This window comes from Schistosoma mansoni, chromosome 7 (genome assembly GCF_000237925.1).
Source record: "Schistosoma mansoni strain Puerto Rico chromosome 7, complete genome".
In the NCBI taxonomy this organism is placed as follows: domain Eukaryota; kingdom Metazoa; phylum Platyhelminthes; class Trematoda; order Strigeidida; family Schistosomatidae; genus Schistosoma; species Schistosoma mansoni.
In genome coordinates this window covers 8772060-8781081 of record NC_031501.1, presented here as the reverse complement: position 1 = coordinate 8781081, position 9022 = coordinate 8772060, and positions in this window count along the sequence as shown.

Sequence of the window (9022 nt, the reverse complement as noted above, 5' to 3'; positions counted from 1 at the left end):
CTGTTTTATCATTCACGTTTAGAGCTAGCGATATGATATACGATCAGTTTAAGCCTCACCCAAACATATGGAGAGCTAACATACCAGCCATTCAGGATTGTGCTACTAAGATAGATTGGTCAGTAGATACTAGCTCATCAGTTGAAGAGGCGTGGACTGTGTTTAAAGGCAAGTTTAGTGCAGTCACGTCCCCGTTCATACCGTACTTGGTGCCACGTTGACCGAACAATAGTCCACCGTGGATAAATAAAGAAGTTAAGAAACTCCTTAGGCGTAGAAAAAAACACTGGAACATGTTCATCTCTACTGGCTTAGAACAGTACGGATCTAGTTATTGTAAGATTAGAAATAATTGTAAAGCGTTAATTAGTAGGACTAGACGGTCATACGAAAAACAATTGGTTAGGGATTGCAAACATAGTCCAAAACGGTTATTCTCGTATATAAAGAGGCGAACTCAGAGAAGTGATGGAATACCATCACTTTTGATACAAGAAAATCCGTTAAGTTTGGCAAGAAATGATACTGAAAAAGCGGAAGCTTTTTCGGAATATTTCAGTAAAGTTTTTTCTACCAATAATGAGGAACGATCACCTATTCATTGTGATTGTGGCGAATTGTTGATGGACCCTGTGGTTATTAAGAAAGAAACTGTTTTAAGCCTACTTCAGCATCTCAAACCTGATAAGTCTAGTGGTCCTGATGATATTCATCCTTGGATTATGAAAGCCCTCTCAGATGTTGTTATATCTAGAGCCTTGATTCTTAATATGCCGCGAACTACTTGTCTACTTGAACGATAGAACCCGCAACGTCGCAAAGAGAGAAGACAAAGACTGGTAAGCAGGAAGTTTATTGCCCCGAACAATGTCAAAATATAGCACAGAAATCTCGTGTATTTATAGTTTTTGGCTGAAAGTAAATTATCATTTAGGTCAACCAATAAGCACATAGGTATCAAACTAATCCATCCAATGGGGAAGCTCCACGTTGGCATTTCTAGAACATTCCCCTAGCCCTGATTGGATGGAATGTCTGCGGCTCTTCCTGGGCTTCCTAGAGCCTCCTCGACTTCACCTGTGGACCATCCTCACACCTCCCCCCTTTAAAGTCTGTTGTATAAGTCCTTTTTCTCGGATCCACCTGGAATTGAGTTACCGCGATTCTCTTGCGACTCATTACTCTCGAAGGTTGTGTTGCCTTGCTCTTGCGTCTTTTATCTTTTCTACCTTCGTGCGCCTGAGTGCATTTTGGAGACGAATCCATGAGCAAATGAAATGGAAGCCGGCTTTGTGGCATCCATGTTCTGCCATCCCTTCGAATTTGATTGATGTGTCTTATACAAGTACCGACATTTCTTCGGATTAAATACAATACACTTCCAATTCGACGTTCTATAATACCTGGTTCCCACCTTTTTCCACCTTGATACGATTTAACGAGTACCCTTTCACCCACCTTGAAGCTACGAGTGACCATATGGTTTCCATTCGTGGGTTTTCTTGTTTTTCTAGGTAGCAACATACTGCTAAAGATTGTTCGAATTTTCCTTCCGAACATACACTCGGCTGGTGACTTACCTTCGGGTACTGCCGGATTGGGGGTAACTCTGTAAGACAAAAGGAACTTGCTGATTACTTGTTCTGGGATGGCCTCTCCTCCCCCTTTAACTAGAGCTCGTTTTATAGTATCCACGAATCTTTCTGCTTGGCCATTCGACTGAGGATGGTACGGGGGAGACTGTAGATGTGATATGCCATTTTCAGTGCAAAACCGTTTAAAGACAGATGACATGAACTGGGTGCCGTTGTCAGTCACTAAGATCTCAGGAACCCCAAAACAAGCGAACAAACCTGTCAATTTTCTTATAGTACTCTCTGACGTCATTTTCGGCATGTCGTATACTTCTGGCCATTTCGTGAAGGCGTCGACAACAACCAAGTAATTTCTGCCTTGTATTGGGCCGGCAAAATCAGCATGTATTCTTTGCCAGGGACCGTCTGGTTTTGGCCATGGTTGCGGTTCAGCTTTATTTGGGTTCTTTGCGGCCTCTAAACAGGACGAACAACTGCGACATTTTTGCTCTATATCATGGTCCATTGATGGCCAGTATGCGTAGCTTCGAGCTAACGCTTTCATCTTATTGATCCCGGGATGGCCGCTGTGGAATTGTTTCAGAACCCTGTGGCGTAATGTTTTTGGAACAACAATTCTGTCACCAAACATAATACATGAGTCGACCATCATGAGTGAGTCTCGCCGGCGGAAATATTGTAGCATCTCACTTTGGAAACGACGGTTCGGCCACCTGGTTAGGAGATAACCACTAACTTCTCTTAATGTCTTGTCGTTTATCGTAGCTTCTTTGATAGCTTTGAAAGTGACTGGTAAGCCATCGACTGCGTCTTCCAATACTCGATGTACTTCTGCTTCCGTCTCAATTGCTGCTACCAATGTATCTTCTTCATGTTTTACTCGCGAACCAATCAGTCTAGACAAAGCGTCTGCTTGTCCGAAATCAGTAGTGGGCTGGTACTTGATCTTAAAGTCATAACCTAAGAGTGTAGTTCCCCACCGTTGCAGTCTGTTTGCTGTGTATACCGGGATACCTTTCTTCGACCCAAAAATGGCTAACAATGGTTTATGGTCAGTTAGTAGGGTGAACTGGCGTCCAAATATCATCTTGTGAAACTTTTTTATGGCAAAGATAATCGACAATGCTTCCTTTTCGATCTGACTGTAGCTACGTTCTGCTGTGGTTAATGATCTAGCTGCATGCGATATGGCTTTTTCAGATCCGTCTGGCATGATATGAGAAATAACTGCTCCAATGCCATGGTTTGAAGCATCTGATGCTACTACAATGGGTAAGGATGGGTCATAATGGGTGAGCAGCAGATCCGAGACTAGTATTTTCTTGATTTCCTCGAAAGCGGCTTGACAATCCGCAGACCAATCCCACTTCACATTCTTCGCCAGAAGGTTATTTAAGGGGGCACGCAGGTGATGAAGGTTAGGAATAAAAGCTCCATAATGACTAACTAGTCCCAGAAAGGATCGTAGTGTAGGGACGTCCGTTGGTCTAGGCATAGTTTTCACTGCCTGAGTATTCTCTGGGTCTGGTCTTCTGCCATCTTTGTCGATTATAAATCCGAGGTAGCTTACTTTTTTCATACAAAAATTACATTTCTCTGCACGCAGTCGAAATCCATATTCGGCTATTCGCGACAGCACCTGGTCGAGCTTCTTTTCTAAGTCTATTTTATCTACTCCCATAATTATTATATCATCCAGATAGGCTGCAGCACCTGGAACATCCTGTAGCATAGTATCCATCACTTGCTGAAATATAGATGGGGCCGTCTTGACTCCAAAAGGTAGTCGATTATACCTGAATAGGCCCTTGTGTGTGTTTATGGTGAGCAGATTTTTACATTCATCAGCAACCGGAATTTGTAAATAAGCTTCCGATAAATCTAACTTTGCAAAGAGCTTACCACCATTCAGCTTAGCAAAAAGATCTTCAGGTAGGGGTAGTGGATACTGATGAGTTTCTAGGGCTTCGTTTAGCCCGGTTGAGTAATCGGCACATAAACGGATGCTACCATTAGTCTTCTTTACTACCACTATAGGTGCAGCCCATTCTGAGAAATTCACTGGCTCAATGACACCCAATTTTTGAAGTCGTCCTATCTCTTGTTCAACCATCGGTAGAGCTGCGTAGGGCACAGGTCTTTTGGGTCGAAAAACGGGAGTAGCACCAGGTTTGAGGATTAACAAGGCTTTGGCCTTCGTACATTCTCCCAATTCTTCTTTAAAAACGTTGTGATGTCTTTGCGGCACGGTACTTTTCTGGTTACACCTTGAGGAGTTGTCAATAGTCACTCGTCTGCAGATGCTATTAATAGAATGATCTGCTAGCTTAAGAGTTTCTATTAGATCAAGTCCCAATAAGTCTAGTCCTGGGCTTTCCGTGAGATATACTTTCACATTCTTCTGTACATTCCCTTTTTTAACTGGACAGTATATCTCTCCAACAATATTTAACTTTCCTCCAGATGCACTGTGTGCTAACTGGGTTGTAGGGAGCACCGAGGGTTTGCCAATATGACTCCATGTTTTGCGGCTGATCAGTGAAATATCTGAAGCAGTGTCAAGCTGTAGACGGGCACGGCGTCCATTAATCTCTAAGGTCACATATTTTCTTCGATTATGTTCTGTGGTGGTATGTGCTACCATTATTCTATTGGTTGATGAACAGTTTTTACGTCTTCGGTAATGAACACTCGATGAGCGACGGTGCATCTTCTACTTACAACATGTTTCTTTATGTCCTTTGAGCTGACATCTAGTGCACCGGTAGTTTTTGTATGGGCAGAACCTTTTGTAATGCAGCTCTCCGCAAAACCAACATGCGGATGGAGGCTTCTTAATGGTTGTGTTCTGCTTTTGCTTCCCACTTACTGACTGTACATAAGGTAGTCGACCATTATTTTCTACCATTGAAGTGTCATGCTTCAAGTTTACCAGATGCTGACATTCAGTAGTCACCTCTTGAAGGGTGATATTTGGGCACTGTTCAATTTTGCTTAGAATTCTGGTTCTAATGTCGGCGTCTTCTGAAGATTGTAAGCTGCATACGAAAACAAGACATTTGAATTGGTCTTCTGTCATTGCTGATAGTTTAAAGCGCTCACATTCGCGATTTATTATGCTAGCATGTTGCACCCAGTCATCATTGCCGGCTTTTACTATTTTCAAGCACTGATATCGAATATTGAACAAGGAAGACTGTTCACCGAAAATTTGCGACAAAATTTTAACTGTTTCTTCGAATGAAATGTCTCTTGGGTTCTTGGGCAGAATGTAATTAGTATATCGTTCATGTTCAATGGTACCCAGCTTTCGTAGTAGCACCCTGACCTTGGCGGCATCATCAAAAGTTTCTAGGTCGACATTAAATACATCTTCATATTTCTTGTACCAAGATTCGAATGTTACACCAGCAACACCATCAAAATGAAATTCGTGAATGGAATCAATGATACAATCAGCATGCGATTTGGCAGAAACATCTGTAAGTCCATTCTTATTGAGGTTCATCTGCTGGGTTAGTTTTTCGAGTATGCGCATCTGGAATTGTTCAAGCCGTTTTTCATGGCGCTCTAGAAAAACTTCAAATTGGTCAAAGGTAATAGACATCTTGATAAATTAACCCGTCGCCAGTTGTTATATCTAGAGCCTTGAATTTCTTAATATGCCGCGAACTACTTGACTACTTGAACGATAGAACCCGCAACGTCGCAAAAGAGAGAAGACAAAGACTGGTAAGCAGGAAGTTTATTGCCCCGAACAGTGTCAAAATATAGCACAGAAATCTCGTGTATTTATAGTTTTTGGCTGAAAGTAAATTATCATTTAGGTCAACCAATAAGCACATAGGTATCAAACTAATCCATCCAATGGAGAAGCTCCACGTTGGCATTTCTAGAACATTCCCCTAGCCCTGATTGGATGGAATGTCTGCGGCTCTTCCTGGGCTTCCTAGAGCCTCCTCGACTTCACCTGTGGACCATCCTCACACAATCAGGTGGGAGAAAACCAATTTATTGTTTGATATAATATTACATAATATCTTCGTAAAATATGAGAACCACACATGAAATCCTTCATTTGCAAATATTCCATCAACTCTTCATCATATTCTAATTCAAAATTCCTTTCTATTCCTTCTTCTGTTTTCTTTAACTCGATCTTCTTAGCATTCTGCTACCAGGCATTCAACTTTTAATCGGTGTAACATACTACTTATGTCGAAAGAAATAAGTAGCAAACATTACAATGATTGTTATCACTTTTGAACTTATTTATTTATTTAAACACATATATGTTGGTACAAAGGGGCAGCAGATACATATGCGCCACACAAAATAATGAGAATGGGAGGAGAAAATGGGAAGACGCGTATATATAAAAGCGAAAGAAAAAAATAAGATGAGAAAAAAGAGAACTGAAATGTACAACCAGGAGAACTCTCTCAGTTAAGAAAGTTATAACCACTCTTTATGAAGAAAGTAAAAGAAGGTTACAGCAGGCTCGCCACTAGCTTCTATTCTGAGCCATATCTGATAACATCTCTAGCCACTGTGTTGTACCATCTCTCGGACCCCAGCCAGGGAGTCGTGAAGGACCAACAGAAGCTAGCCCTTTACAGCTTTCTTTCATACCACGACACCATGTCATACACTGACCAACTCTCCACTTTTTCCAACCAGTCTCAGAGTCGGCAAATAACGCACGACGTGGAAGTCTCTGGGACGACATTCGTAAAACATGTCCAAGTCACCGAAGTCGGTGTTTCAAGATGGTGACACCAATTGAATTATCGTCTCTGCGCACGAACACACGATGCCGAACCTCTGCATTAATAACATGGTGTTGCCACTGGATGTCAGCAATCCTTCGGAGACAACAATGATAAAACACAAAGAGTCGCCTAACATCCTCAACTCGGAGAGGCCAGGTTTCACAAGCATAGAGCAAAACTGCTCTCACCGACGCGTTGTAGATCCGACCTTTTACAGCCAGACTAACATCACGAAGGCGCCAAAGATGGCCTAGATTGACATAAGCCGCTCTGGCTTTCATTATACGTGCATCGATCTCATCATTCACGCCACCACCAGCACTTATGTAGCTACCTAGATACACGAACTTCTCAACTACTTCAATCTGCTCACCATCCAGGGTGAGTACAGGATTAGAATCCTACCAGTCTTGTAGGAGTACTTTGCACTTGGAGGGTGCAAAGCACATGCCGTACCTGCGGACACTGATTGCCAACTGATTAAGTGCGGATTGATGCCTTGAAATTTTTACAACTTAGTGAAACATGAAGTATTGAAGAGATTCAAGCATTTCTGATTGTTTAGTGTACTATCTATGTAAATCTGTTCTTGTTACTACATTAGTCAACTTGGTCGTATCATACTTATTATAAAAGGAAATCATTGGTGCTTACGAAAGAGGAGATTTAATTTTGAAAAAAAAACTGAATGTATCTCTTCTGTTGTAATGCAAATTTTAATAACCACAAATACAGATAAGTACACTTCAATCGTGTATGTTTGTAACAGAGAGAGGTAGGGAACGAGATTATCTGTAATGCTTTGAATCATTTTCTTGCTCATTTAGTGGGTGAGTGCTGAATATGACAGTGTAATTTTCATTAAACACGTCGTTATGAACTCTGACTGTCAGTATATTTGTATATGTTCAAAGAGAACTTCGGGCCGCGTTACATTTACAATACACGTAGCATAAAAAGGAAAATAATCTTAGACATTAGAAATGAAATATTTCATGAAAGTTAATGTTCAGTGATTCCCTAAATAAACGGCAAAATGACTATAATTCTTGAATACAAAACACTTCTTGGACGTTCAAATGCGAAGGATAATATCAGCCGTCATTTCGTGATATAAGACCTCGAACGTAAAAACTTTCACAACACTCTATAATAGTCGGCTCAGTGGTCTAGGCGTTAAATGTCCGTCCGCAGGGCCGAAGGTCCTAGGTTCAACTCCCACATATGGAGTCGTGGATGAGCACTGCTGAGAAATCCCATACTAGAAAAAAAAACAGTCAACCAGTGCTTCCAGATTTGCAATAATGGTATAACTTAGGCTGGTTCGTGACCTTAATAAATTTCAACAACCTTAACAACCCTATATTGTTAAATACATGGTTTAGATTGATTGGATCTCATAATTCTGTACGAACAGCAAAGAAAAAACAATAACAAAGATAACTCACCGCCATATTCATTTGCAGCAAAATAACTAACATGATATTCCGTTAAAATCCCATTGATCGTATCAGGGTTAGGCGGATTCCAAGAAACAGTGATACTGTGTTGTTGTGATGCACATGTCACATCTGCAGGAGGAGCTTGTGGTACTGTTATGGGAGGTGGGGAAGACAAATAAACAACAATAAGGACAATGAAAAATAATAATTGGTGGTAATTTGTATAAAGTTGAAATTTGGAGATGAGTTATCACCAGTGCTTATTTCTTTTTAACATACCTCTAAGAGACTATCATCAATATGAGAGAACATACAATACACATTTATATAAACATGGCTCGGACTAGAATTAAGTGACTTCAAGGACTGATGACACGTTTTGTTGTGGCCGTTCTCAACTAAATATTACTTCGTGTAATAACCCTAATCACACAACACTTCGATCGACACGTAACCACACAAAGCTTTATACGGCTGAAAATACAAATGACAGCTGTAAAAAAAATAATTGCCAATCTAAGTGTTATGTAATTGGGGGTAATATATGAAGGGCTTTTTCCTTAAAAATTGGCACATATGTTGTGAACGAAGATTTGAGTAGGGTAAACCAATTTATTGTTGTCTTTTACATACCCCATCATTATTCCAATCCTGTTATTATTTCAACTGCTCCCTGTTTTCCTTCCTTTTCTCTCTATTTCAATCCCATACTGGTAAGCATTACACTTCCAATTACTACTATATACTACTTATATTTGACAGCATAAGTAGCGGACACCATGCATCGACGACATCGGTTATTGATAAGTGATTAAACAATGAGCAAGTATACATATCACAGTTCTTATAAAAGATCACAATCATGAATTCAATAGCCAATCAGGAAATATATCAGAATCTAACCATTGATTCAAGTCCCAATGGGATATTTCTTGTTGACAAATACTAACGAGCATAGAATTTTTATCCAAGGCTTTATGTTGATTACCTCTAAGTAGCTGTATATTTATTTAGTCCTTAGATAAGGATGGAATTCTAGCCAACAAGTTGCAATGTGAACATTATGACTTGATGTTAGATGGTTAGGAGTTTGTAGGAAAGCATGGAGAGCGCATCAATTCCCCCCAGGATTACAAGTACACTTTGTTAGTTAATAAGTGGTAAGTACTAAAGAAACCTATATCAATAGGGGTTTCATTTTAACTAATTTCAA